The sequence below is a fragment of the Bos grunniens genome, chromosome 12 (assembly GCF_055505025.1).
Source record: "Bos grunniens cultivar Pamir isolate PY7600 chromosome 12, Bosgru_T2T1.0, whole genome shotgun sequence".
NCBI lineage: Eukaryota > Metazoa > Chordata > Mammalia > Artiodactyla > Bovidae > Bos > Bos grunniens.
In genome coordinates, this window is record NC_141176.1 from 52812968 (window position 1) to 52827170 (window position 14203).

Genomic DNA, 14203 nt, shown 5'->3' on the forward strand with positions numbered 1-14203 from the left:
TCATAGAGCACTTGTTTCAGCATCCTGAGTCATACAGAAAATTCCCACTGGATATCTATTTTATATATGGTAGTATATATATTTCCATACCGTGGTACTAACTTTTGATTCCCAATGTTGAGGTCTTGTTCCAGATCCCAATCCATGGTATTCAGTTATAATCATTGATGGAGGGAAACTTAGTGCAAAATATAAAAAATGGATCCTCTTTATCCTCAGATAATTTACTGGATTGAATGTAAAAAATGATATATATGTGTTTAAATAAATTAGCTCACAAAAAGCTTATTTCATAAAATAGGCCCAAAGGGCAGTGTTAATACTAATATCCATTCATACTCTTGTTTATAAAGTTGGTGTCCATTGTATTATGCTAGTAATTAAAAAAGCATAAAACCAGTTTTGCAAATGTTTTTCAACATTTTTCTCTTTCCACCTATTCTCCTCATTAACTTCTACTATCTTCAAAAGATGATGATGATATTGTTGACTTTAATTATTAAAAATAAATATTTTTAAAGCAGCGTAACTGTGTTTCAACTTCTTCACACAACACTAGATTGTTCTGAGAAGATGGTCACTGACTATCAGTGGTACCATGGGGCGAGAATACTGGTCCATTAGTGAATCTAATGCTTTGGTTCATTTCTGCCTGTCCCGGTCCCATTCAGCTACCAATACAGAGGATCTTCCCTATGCCAGCCTGCTCTCCTGCCCAGATTTTGAACTCATCCTGTCCAAGGCAACAATACATCGCTGGAATCACACATGCCTGGAGATGGGATCTATAACCTGAGTGCCATGAGCCATCTGTGAACCATCCTCAGCCATTAGCTGTCTCCCCCAGCATGTGTTTGACACAGTTCCAAGACAAAATTCTTACCATGGCTGTAATCCCGTACCACCTTCAGAATGCATATTATGCTTCTAACCTCAGCCTCTTGTCTGGAACCCTATTCTTCCTCAGCCTTCTCAATCCCTTTCCTGGGAATTCTTGCTAGTACTCTGAGAAGGGCAAAAGACTGGTTCAGGACACCAAAGCTCATATGGCTGTAGTTCTAAGATGGGCCACCCGAATATCCATATCAGATTGATTGACCTGGAGTTTGTCTCCTTTCTTCGAGGTGTTTAAAGTGTTATTTCCTGTTTAATTCTGAGGGGTATATGAAGAAATACATATAAGAACTCATCTAGTGTAGTAAACATTTATGACATTTTTATATGTAGAGGAGCAAGCAAGGAGTTTAAGCAGTTAGATATGAGTTTCCTTCTTTTGGTTTGTGACACCAGAGCTGTTATTAATCTGAAAGAATCTGGGGCTTAACTAATGCACAATTTATTTCTGCAAACTGTATGTCTTTCTGTGTAGTGGTTTTTAAGTACCTGATAACTATATCTTTAAACCTTATAGTATTATGTTTTCAAAAAAGTACTGGCTTTTCATATAAAACAGATTGGACCAGGTGCCCACCCAAATCAGACCATTCTAGAGAATATTTGAGATGCTTCATGTAATTCACTGAATAAGTTGACTGAATACCTGCCATGTGCAAGGCAATATGCTATAAGGCTGCTGCTGCTGCTAAGTCCCTTCAGTCCTGTCCGACTCTGTGCGACCCCATAGACAGCAACCCATCAGGCTCCGCCGTCCCTGGGATTCTCCAGGCAAGAACACTGGAGTGGGTTGCCATTTCCTTCTCCAATGCATGAAAGTGAAAAGTGAAAGTGAAGTCACTCAGTCGTGTCTGACTCTTCTCGACCCCATGGACTGCAGCCTACCAGGCTCCTCCATCCATGGGATTTTCCAGGCAAGAGTACTGGAGTGGGGTGCCATTGCCTTCTCCGATGCTATAAGGCAGGTGTTCCCAAACTCCAGTATCTAATGCCTGATGATCTGGGCAGAGCTGATGTAGTAATAGTAGAAATAAGTGTTAGTCGCTCAGTCTTGTCCAACTCTTTGCCACCCCATGGGCTGTATAGCCTGCCAGGCTCCCCTGTCCATGGAATTCTCTCAGCAAGAATACTGAAATGGGTAGCCATTTCCTTATCTAGGGGATCTTCCCAACCCAGGGATCAAACCTGGGTCTCCTGCATTGCAGGCAGATTCTTAACCATCTGGGCCATTAGTGGAAGCCATAGAAATAAAGTGCACAATAAAAGTAATGCTCTTGAATCATGCCAAAACCATCGCCCCCACACGCCAGTTCGTGGAAAAATTTTCTTCTCTGAAACCTGTCCCTCATGCCGAAAAAGGTTGGGTGACAATGTAAGGAATATAAAAATAAGTAAAGCATGGTTCTGGCTCTAGTGTGAAAGAATTAAGACAACCACACATAGATGGGCACAGAATAGGGTAGCCAATATGATCTTTAAAGGACAAGAAAGCACTTTTAATAATAATGATATGATCTCAGTTTTTTTTTTTTTATCCTTGGCTAAGATAAAGAATAATTATATACTTAAGGTGCAAATTATTTCTGGCTTAATTATCTCTATCAGTTTGAAGGAGCAGACACTCAGGTGTGCAGACAGATGCCATACTTCCTTGGGAGCACTTAATCTATGTCTTTTTATGGGGGTTGGGGAGGATATTCACTGATTTAAGCTGATGTTACATTCTCTAAGAACAAGGTGTCAGAAGACCTTTTCTCAAACTGTACTTCAATATCTAAGACCTTTGCCTGAATGTTCTTCAGCAGCCAGAAAGACAGCCTAGCTGATGACAAAATCCACATCTTTGTGTTAAGCTAATTTAGGGAAGATTTTATCACCTAGCTTCACAGTGCAAAGAACATTAATAATTCAGTGGTTTGTATGCATTTCCATTCATTCTCCTTGCCAAGCTGTTTATACTGCAAAGCAACGGTGAAGGAATGGAGGAGTTGGGAAGAATATAGTTGATGTACATTCTGGTTGATGCAGTGGTAAATCATCTGCCTGCCAGTGCAGGAGATGTGAGAGATGTGGGTTTGCTCTCTGGGTTGGGAAGATCCCCTGAAGTAGGAAATGGCAACCCACTCCAGTATTCTTGCCCAGAAAATCCCACGGACAGAGGAGCCTGGCGAGCTACAGTCCATGGGGTTGCAAAGAGTCAGGCACCCCTGAGCAACTGAGCTCTCCTGGATTGGAGACATGTTCGTGTGGTGTCTTTTTGCCACCGTGTCCCCGTGCATGTCTCTCAACCCCTCTTTTTAGAATGCCTGTGGTTTCAGCAACAGTGAAAATCCAGTGGCGCTGAGGAAGCGGTGGGGTTTGTTAGTACCTTATGCCTTTAGCAACTCCTCACTGATGATACCCTGCATGTGATCTCTAAGTTATTAATCTTTTTTTTTTTTTTTTTTTAGTTTCTTTTCTATGCTTTGGTGCTGGTAAGAATAAGGTTTAGTGTAAAATGTCTTTTTCTGTGTTGAAACAAAGACTTTAAAAAACGTAGACTTTGAGGGAAGATTCCAGAGACTTGGTCCCTTGGGAACTACCCATCTGTGAAAAAATGTTATTTCTGTTGGACTAGAGACCTGGCAGTAGCAAAATGGACTGCCACTGCGAGCCATTTTTTCTGTCTCACTGGACAGAATAAATGGTTTCCTAATTGAAGCTATGTCATGACATGAACTGTAAAATGTGGTAGCAATAATTTACTCTCAGCTTAAAGAGATGACAGAAAATTGTCTGCTCTTTTTAAAAGCTTTCTTTCCCCAACTAGACTGTGAGATAATGTTTCATAGAGGAATACTTTCTGCAATATTATTTATACATTAAGTGACATATTTTGCAACTTTTTAAAAGGATGAATTAAAAAGTATTGTGTGTGTGCTTTTGAATAGCATCATTTTTGATAAGTGCACCAGAGTTTCTTGAGCATAATTTCATTTATTGTGTATTTTAAATTCATTTATTATGTCCTGTAGGGCATAAACACTATTGCAGCTTTTAGGATGAAGTCTATAATATAGGAAACTTGCCTACCAGATATTAAAACATGTGTATAGATGTAGCAACTACACACATACTCTCTCTCTCACACACACACATACACACTTTGTCTTTATTAACCACTAACACATCTGGAAATTTAGTGTAATAGCAACTGTGGAACTTCAGAAATAATAGGAAAAATAATTATTCCAAATGATGTTAAGATACTTGTTAATGTAGTTAGATCTCTATACCATGCCTTTCACAAAAATACATCCCAAATTACTAAAGATCTAGGCAGTAAAAAAAAAAAAACCCAGACTATAAGAATGCCAGAAGAAAATGAATGAAACATAGGCTTATAATTGTGGGATGGCGAAGGGCTTTCTCAGTATGAAATAAAACTAGAAACTATAAAGAAAATCAACGTATTAAAGATTTATTTGAAAAGATAAAAAATAAGGGTAAAGGATAAGTGAGAGGTTGAGAGAAAAATATATGCAACAAACATGTAAAGACAAAAGATCCAGATTATCTTACTAACATTCAATACTAAAAATTTGAAAAAAGATAATCAGCCAAATAGAAAATTGACAAAGAACTCAAACAGGAAGTTAGTGAAAGAAGGGGTATAAATGTCCATTAAACTTATGAAAAAATGATCCATTTCAATAATTATTAAACAAATGAAAATTAAACAATAGCAAGATACCTTATCACCCACTTGATTGGCAACATTTCAACAGATTGATAACATGTACCTTTAGTGAGGGAAAATGGGCACTCTCATAATTGTATTGATGGGAGTGAATATGGGTATAGCTTTTTGTAAGACAAATTATTTATCAAAATTAAAATATGCATGACCTTTGACCCAGAAATGTCATTAGGAATTCCACTTCTAGGGGTCTATCCCACAGAAATACTAGCTTGATTACACACAAAATAAATGTCCATGGATGCTGACTGCATTGTTTACTAGTCAAAAGTTGGCAGAGAACTCTCAATTAATAAGACAATGGTTAAATCAATACAGAATATTCATTACAGGAAATTCATATAGCAATTAAAAAGAAAGTTATATTAAAAAGAAAGTTGTATTGAAAAGGTTCATATGTACTGACTTGGAGAAATGTTCATTGTCAGTAAAAAAAAAGAATACATTGCCAAACCATATTAATAACCCAATTCTATTTTAATTTGGGGGAAACCAACAAAAATATATATTCTTATAAGCATAGGATAAAATCTGGAAGAATGTAAAATGATCTCTCGATGGTGGCTACAGAGCTGGATGCTAAAGAGAAAGGAGAGAAGAGAAGGCATTTCACTTATTTCATATCCATTAAAAGATAAAAGTGGGATTATGAGTGATTTTCTTTCTTTATCTTTAACATCTCTTCAGTTATCAACTGGAGAAAGCAATGGCACCCCACTCCAGTACTCTTGCCTAGAAAATCCCATGGATGGAGGAGTCTGGTAGGCTGCAGTCCATGGGGTCACTAGAGTCGGACACGACTGAGCGACTTCACTTTCACTTTTCACTTTCCTGCATTGGAGAAGGAAATGGCAACCCACTCCAGTGTTCTTGCCTGGAGAATCCCAGGGACAGGGAAGCCTAGTGGGCTGCCGTCTAAGGGGTCACACAGTCAGACACGACTGAAGTGACTTAGCAGTAGCAGTAGCAGCAGTTATCAACATGTATTACCTGTATTACTTTTGTATTAAGAAGCCAAATGAAACCTTGAAAAGATAATTCTTGAAAGATGGAATGAAAAGATGAGAGAAGGGAGGCAGGAGGATAATTTAGGAGACCTTGAATGACCTGGGAAGGATGTGAGCCACTGGCCCAATGCAGAGACAAAGGGGTTGAGAATGAAGGGCTGAGGTGAGACTCTGAAAGATGAACTTGAGTGGAGAGGTCAGGTCAGGCTCACGGGTGACCACCAATCTGAGTTACATCCCTAACTGCCAGTCCAGAGCTCTTCCCCAGAGCCGTGAAACGTCCCATGATCCATCATACAGGCCACACGCTGAGGCCTTCAAGGACCAAGATTTGGACACAGGCACACCCAGAGCACACTTATAGCAGATAACAAAACCCAGGTTGTCTGGTTCCTAAGGAGGAATCATCTCAGTTCTGATTTCCCACTTACATGTTTCCACATGAGACCAGATGAAAGCAACATCATCTTTGCCAAGGGCCCCTTAGGCTGTTTTCTGCCGCTCGGTGACCTGAAGGTTATGCACCATTACATCAGCCTCCTCCTCAGGGGCTGGCAAGCAGCTCTCAGGCTGTCTCCGGGGAAGCCAGCTCTCCTTCCTTCACTCTGCTTGATCCTGATGTTTGCTGTATGTAGTCTGCTCAGTTAAGTTCAGTCGCTCAGTCCAGTTCAGTCGCTCAGTCGTATCCGACTCTTTGCAACCCCATGGACCGCAGCACACCAGGCCTCCCTGTCCATCAGCCTGTACTAAAATCTTCTAGTTCCTTTTTACTAAGTTATGCTCATAAACACGAGACTTAACCCACCTGTAGTCTGCTCTGACTCCCAGCATTGTCAGCTGCCCTGCAGAGTCTTCATGAACACTGTTTGTGACCAGGGCATGTCTTACCTTTTTTGAGTTATTTCAGGCTCCTGGGCACACCTTCCAATGTGCATAACAGTCTGCTCACCACAGAGTAAGCAGTGTCATGTGATGGAAACTAAGTTTTCACATGGGGCATCTCCCTGATGAGCCTGTTCACTTTTTGTTTGTTTACTCAGAAACAGATGTTTAAACATCTGCTTAAATGTTGTGAAATCTTTTCCCAGATTGGACCTTTGATTCTTGCAGCATAATAGGGAAAGCTCATGTTATGAGTAGAGGCAAATTGCATGTTGAAAAGGAGAATTTAGTAGAACAGCTTTTCCAGCATTTCAATGAAAACAAATACAGTGTTGATAAAAATTCATGTGTGTGATAGGAAATGCCTTTGGCTGTTTGAAGCTTTAAAGCTCATTAGTATATTATTACCTTGAAACTTTTTTTAAGTTTTATGGATATATAGAGTGCTACACATAAAATTTTATGGAAAATTTTGAATGAAATTTAAAGCACTAAACAGGTATGGTAGAGAAAATATGTACAAAGCATTATCCCTTTTTTTCTTCTCCAGTAAAAGGCTGGGCAATCTTTCTGATTTGAAGTTATTATATTTCCACATCAACATCTCCAAGGAGCTGGCATATTGACCTATGAGCATGTAGCAACAGTCCTACCGCTTTGCTTCTGTAATGCAATAGATGAACATTTGGCTTATACAATTAAGATAATCGGGTTACTTCACAGAGCTAATGTCTTACTTTGAATTTGAGTGATTTCTGTCTGATGTCACATGGAAGAAAATGTAATTGTTGCCTTGTTTTAGCGGTAGATTATTTGTAGATTTTGTTGCCCTGTGGCTTATCTTTAGAAGGAATTTTGAAATTACACCTTGAGGCTTGTATCATTTTGCATATGAAATAACTGATACTATTCACTGGTAGCTTTTTTAAGCAGAAGCAGGTGACTGGATGGAAGAGGAAAATTCAGTCGGTTGTTTGCCCTCCCTGATCTCACTCACTGGTTTTGATAGAAGTTGCTTAGGCATCATGGAGAACAGTTTGGGGATGAAGAAATTATTTCTTATTCAATCTCTGTTACCTTTCTAGGCTCAGTTTTTCCAGTAAACACACACACACACACACTGAAATAACAGGGAGATTTCAATCCATTTTAGAGAAAAATAAAAAGCACTTATAAAATATTATTAAAACTCTCTTTTTCTGTTTAAGTATCAGCAATGCGCTATGTCAAGAGTGAAGTTAATCTGGCGACCTTGAGGGGTGACCTCCACAACGACAGTGCTTTATTGTTCCTTCATGCAGCTATCTGATGGCCATGAGTTTTAGATTAGCTCTTTTCAGCACTCATAGAAGATCATCACTCGTTTCAGTTGATTTGAAAGCCTATCGATCTGCCCTTAGCTAGAAACCTAGCCTAGCTGTACTCAGGTTTCCCATTCTAAATTTTTAAACTTGAAGACCTTGCTTCTCATTCATTTTCAAAAACTCCATTCAGAAGGACAAAATTCATAATGTGAATATCTAATATTTAAAACTCTCTAAAGAAATCATAGCCACAGATATATGAATACCTAATATTCATAGGTATGCAATTGCCTGCAGGACATGTCATTCGTCTCTCCTCTTGGACACTTTAAACCTCTCCACCAGGGCAAGCCAGGCCATGAGAGAGTTAGATCTTGCTCCTTGTTCACATTTGTGTGTTAGGATTTTTGAGACCCAAAGTGCTATGATACTACGAAGTTGCAAAAGTGTTTGAGCAACTTGGATTTCCGTCCATGGCTATATCTCCCAGCCTGCCTTAAGCAGATTCAGAGCAGCTACGTTGAGGATCAATTGCCTGTATCCTTTCAATTTTATTTTCTCTAGCTTCCCTTGTAATTGGCATACCTGGTATGAGGAAGAATACCTGTCCATTAGTAAGGTGCCAAGCTTGTCCCTGAGGTCAATGATGAGGTGATGAAAAACAAGTCAGAAAAATGAATGAATGAATTTTTTTTTAATTTGGATCTCACTAGAGAATGTAGTTTTTCCTGAAAAACTACAGACTTACTTTGTTGTTGTTCAGTTGCTCAGTCATGTCTGACTCTTTGTGACCCCATGAATGGCAGCATGCCAGGCTTCTCTGTCCACTGTCTCCCAGAGTTTGCTCAAACTCACGTCCTTTGAGTTGATAATGCCTATGCGGTAAGGGAAATTACCTAGATTTTCCACATTACGTATCTGATGTAAAGAGGAGAAAAGCAAACGTTGGTCATCTGAGTGGCTCATACGATGCCTTTGATAAAAATAATTAGGTAATTACTTAAATTTTCCATTTGTTTTGTCTGTAAAATCATTGTCTTCATCATGGGTCAAACTTTGGTTAATGGTCAGCGGGTATTTTGTTTTTGAAGGGATTTTAGTAGCATCCATGGCCAAATTTGTTTTATTTTAGACATTCTTGAGTGAAATAAAGATGCCTGCCCCCATCTAATTCCAAGACACCCAGTTCATTAACTACGAAATCTAATGAAAGTCACTCTCAGTTATGTTAATAGAAAACTGTAGATATGCTACTTGTTTACTGGCTTTTTGTAATACAGAAAACAAAAGATTATAGCTTCCATTTATGCATGTGAAAGAGGAAATGGTGACGTTTTTGCTTTGTCTCAACAGAGTAATTCCTTCAGCTCATTTTCTAAACCCTTCTGCCAGAACAAGCTGGTTCTTCTGGGAAGACAGAACTGCCTACGGGCACATGCCCCCATCTGTTCTTCTTTGCAAACATGCTTTGGTCTTTTCTACACCCAGCCAGTGGGCTCTAGGGATACCCAGTGCAGGTGGCCAGGCAAGGTCTCAGCCAGATAAGAGAGCATTTAGAGATTTAGAGTTAAATGTGTGGTTATAAGAAAACAGTTACAAAAAAGAGTTTGCCATAACAAAGTTATTTCTCTGCTTCCACTAATGACTCACAGTTTTCTGTGGGCTCTGTACTCTGCTTTATAAATGTTCTCCTTGGTCTTTGTCACCTGTGTTCAAGATAGCCTGTTTGTGTGCTATTTGTGCTGCATAATTCATGCAAATGGTTGAGGTATGTGGTTCTCCAATTCTTTTGTCAAAAACGTCGACTAACAACCATTCTCCCATTTTTGCTTTCTTGCCTCACTTACATTTCAACTCTTACTGAGAAAATACACCTGAATTCCCAGAGCATTCACTACACAGGCAGCACCCAGGCGCTTGTAAGAAGATAGACTGGAATAGAAGGAAATTGATGTTCCTTCCTTTTTAATAAAGAGTTCCAAGATTTTCTTTTCTCTTAATAATCTTTCTCTTTTGGCTATTCTGTCTTGAAGCTATGAAGGCACAATATGTGAACTCTAGTATTCAACTCCCATCTAACATTTTATTTTGATTAAAAATTGTAAAGCTTATATGAAATTCACCACAATGGGGTTTTGTCATGTGGGTAATGAGGACGCACAGACTTAAAATCATAGAACCCAAGAGTCAGAGTGATTGATGCAATCAATTCAATCCTTAATTCAATCCCTTCATTTGTCAGAGAAAAAAGATCTAAGAGATTCATAAAGTGTGTTTACTTCCTATGGCTATAAGGTTGGACTTATTTAGGAAGAGGATGAATTGGGGAAATTGTGGCAAAACAAAACAACAACAAAAAGCCAAATTCACCATCTATTCTCAAAACCAATATTGCTCTGGTTTTTACTTGGTTGTTGTTGTTTAGTGGTTCAGTTGTGTCCGACTCTTTGCAACCTGTGGAATATAGCACTCCAGACTTTCCTGTCCTTCACCATCTCCTGGAGCTTGCTTAAACCACGTCCATCCAGTCGGTGATGCCATCCCACCGTCTCAACCTCTGTTGTATCCTTCTCTTCCTGCCTTCAATCTTTCCCAGCACCAGGGTCTTTTCCAATGAGTCAGCTCTTAGCATCATATGGCTAAAGTATTGGAAATTCAGCTTCAGCATCAGTCCTTCCAATGAATATTCAGGGTTGATTTCCTTTAGGATTGACTGGTTTGGTCTCCTTGCAGTCCAAGAGACTCTCAAGAGTCTTCTCCAACACCACAGTTCAAAAGCATTAATTCTTTGGTGCCGAGCCTTCTTTATGGTCCAACTCTCACATCCATACATGACTAATGGGAAAACCATAGCTTTCACTATATGGACCTTTGTCAGCAAAGTGATGTCTCCGTTTTTTATCTAGTTTTACTTGTTTTGTATTTGTATAACATCCCCTCTAGGGTACCTAACTGATCATGGTCTCTGAGTAAATTATTAAAATTCATGCTTCCTACATTGGATACAATTATATATATTATATACAGATCTCCGAAATCTAATGGTATCACATTCTCAGCAGTTCTGTTAAAAGTAGTTAAGCTACATCAAATAGTGTATCATTTAAAAATGATACCTCTGTATAGTTAAATGCTTTTTAGGACATTGATCTGGAATGATAGCCAGAAGTTGTGGTCTGAATGGAATTAATTTTCAAATTTAGCAGGTATATACTTTTCACGTCTCCATCCCACTAAACAAACTGAAAGTTAACCTATGGTGATAGAGAACTTAATGGAAACTTGGAGTAACCTTTGCTTCCCTGTGGTTAGACCACACCAGAGTGTGACATATCTTTTTACACACTAGCCCTCAGCCTGTCCAGCTGCCTTTTTTGGTACTCACTTCATCACAAGTTCCCTTCTGCCTTTCCTTTTCTGTGCAGTCCCGAGGCTGTCTTGGCCTCTTCACTTGCCTCCATTACAGCATTACTGGATCCAGAGCCTGCCCAAGTTTGCGGCAGGCACATCCTCCAGGCTCCTCTGTCCATGGGGTTCTCCAGCCAAGAATACTGGAGTGGGTTGCCATGCTCTCATCCAGGGAATCTTCCTGACCCAGGGATCAAACCCTTGCCTCTTACGTCTCCTGCGCTGACAGTCGGTTTCTTCACCACTAGCGCCACCGGGGAACCCGCCTCCCAAGAGGTACATGTATAATTGCTAGGACCTATGAGTATGTTGTTACCTTACATGGTTAAAGAAACATAGCAGATGTGTGATTAAGTTAAAGATTTTTCACTGGAGTGGTAATAATGTATTATCTAGGTGGGTCCAATGTAATCACAAGAATTTTTATAAGGAGAGACAAAGAACAGAAAGAAAAAAAGAAAGGGTAGTGGCTCAGTCATGTCTCAGTTTGAGACCCTATGAACTGTTGCCCACCAGGATCCTCTGTCCATGGGATTCTCCAGGCCAGAATACTGGAGTGGGTTGCCATTTCCTTCTCCAGGGGGTCTTCCTGACCCAGGGATTGAACCTGGGTCTCCCACATCACAGGCAGATGCTTTACCCTCTGAGCCACCAGGGAAGCTGGAGCTGTGTTAACAGAACCAGAGGTAAGAGGGATACCCTTCATACATTGAAGAAGGAGCCAGAAGCCTAAGAATGCAGGCAGCCTCTAGAAGCTGGAAAAGGAAAGTAAACAGACTCTCTCCTAAAGCCTCCGTAAAGAACTGGTCCTTTCAACATCTTGATTGTAGACTTCTGACTTCTTGAACTGTGGAGTGGAGTGGAAGTCACTCAGTCATGTCCAACTCTTTGCGACCCCGTGGACTGTAGCCTGCCAGGCTCCTCTGTCCATGGGATTCTTCAGGCAAGAAGATTGTCGTGGGTGGCCATTCATTTCTCCAGGGGACCTTCCCAATCCAGGGATTGAACCCCGGTCTCCTACATTGCAGATTCTTTACCACCTGAGCCACCAGGGAAGCCTTAACTGTAAGAGAATAAAATTCATGTTGTTTTAAGACACTAATTTGTTATTAGAAGCTAATTAGAAACTAATATAATTATTGCATATATTGAATACCTCTCAAGGTCTTAACATGATAAAAGGTATTATTCATTGTAAAAGATAATAATACATTTAAACCCTTTTCCTTAGTACTGTGTTTAAATAGTAAATGTCCTTTTTAGAAGTATATTTCTAAGCTTGTTTCAAAATATTTTTCTAGATAAATCTTGTACCGTTTTCTATATTTTATAATTAATAAATGTATTCACTCAGCTTATTTTTATTAAATATGTACTGTCTGCAAAGGAACATAGAGGACATAAATGTTTATGACGTGGACTTTGTTTCCAAAGGATTCATGAGGTTAATCCCTAGGAGTTCACGTATGTGTTCATGCTCAGTTGTGTCTGACTTTTTGTGAGTCCATGGACTATAGCCCACCAGGCTCCTCTGTCATGGGATTCTCCAGGCAAGAGTACTGGAGTAGGTTGCCATTTCCTCCTCTAGGGGATCTTCCTGACCTAAGATCAAACCTGTATTTCCTGTGTCTCCTGCATTGGCAGGCAGATTCTTCATCACTGCACCACTGGGGAAGCCCAGTAACTAGTTTATATGCATAAATACTATTACCCAAGGTGGCGTACTATATTCATTTTCTAGAGCTCCCATAAGAAAGTACCACAGATCGGCAGCTTAAACAACACACATCATTTTCTCACAGTTTTGGAGGCTGGAAGTCCAAGATCAAGGTGTTGATGGAGCTTTTTTTTTTTTTTTCCTTAGGCTTCTCTCCTTGGCTTGCAAATGATTGTCTTCTTCTTCTTTTTTCTTTAAATGGTTGTCTTCAGCCTTTGCCTTCACATGGCCTTCCTTCTCTGCATGTCTGCATCCTAATCTCTTCTAATACGGACCCTACTCAAGTCTTCTTGCCTGGAAAATTCCATGGACAGAGGAGCCTGGAGGGCTAGAGTCCATGGGGCTGCCAAGGGTCGGACACAACTGAGAGACTGAGTGCATATTGAATTAAGGCCCACTCTAATGACATCATTTTACCTTAATTACCTCTTTAAAGATCCTATTTCCAAATACAGCCATAAATGAGGCACTAGAGACTTGGACTTCAACATATGAATTTTTTAATTGAAGTATAATTCACAAAGTTGTGTTAGTTTCAAGTGGACAGCAAAGTGATTCAGTTATTCATATGTATATGAATGATGTATGCATATATGATATATGCTTGCACACATCATTTTGAATTAAAGTTTTCTCCAGATATATGCCCAGGAGTGGAATTTCTGGACATATGGTAGCTCTGATTTGAGTTTTTAAAGAAACTGCCATACCATTCTCCACAATGGCTGCACTGATTTGCACTCCCACCAACAGTGTAGGAGGGCTCCCTTTTTTCCACACCTTCTGCAGCATTTCCTGTTTGTAGACTTTTTGATGATAGCCATTCTGACCAGTGTGAGGTGATATTTCTTGTACTTTTGATTTGCATTTCTCTAATAATTAGCAATATTGAGCATTTTCCCTGTGTCTGCTGGCCATCTGTATCAACACATGAATTTTGAGAGAACATAACTCAGCCCACAACACACAGTAAAGGTCATAAAAGATGCAAATAAATTGCTTTGGGAAAATTCAAAGCAGAGTGAGATACTCCAGATACTGCAAATAAAATTCACTTAAAAATCAAATGACTGACAAAGAACTTCTTTTGCCATGTGTGATTACTTTTAAGGCTGGGCCATCCCTCCCAGAGCACACTGAGGCAAATGGAACAATCCTGATGAAGTAGTGTGGAAATGGTAAATAAAATTGTGGAGCATGCTTGTGTCCTTTTATGAAAGGCAGTCATCATTGTGCAGTTTCTCAATTCCAT

General features: G+C 39.6%; 1 long non-coding RNA gene across 4 annotated transcripts in view; it reads left to right on the forward strand.

The window, feature by feature from the left end:
- The window catches only part of LOC147361772 (uncharacterized), a 117846-nt gene that overhangs the window by 9763 nt on the left and 93880 nt on the right, over nucleotides 1-14203 (forward strand). The gene's annotated exons all lie outside the window — the stretch shown is intronic.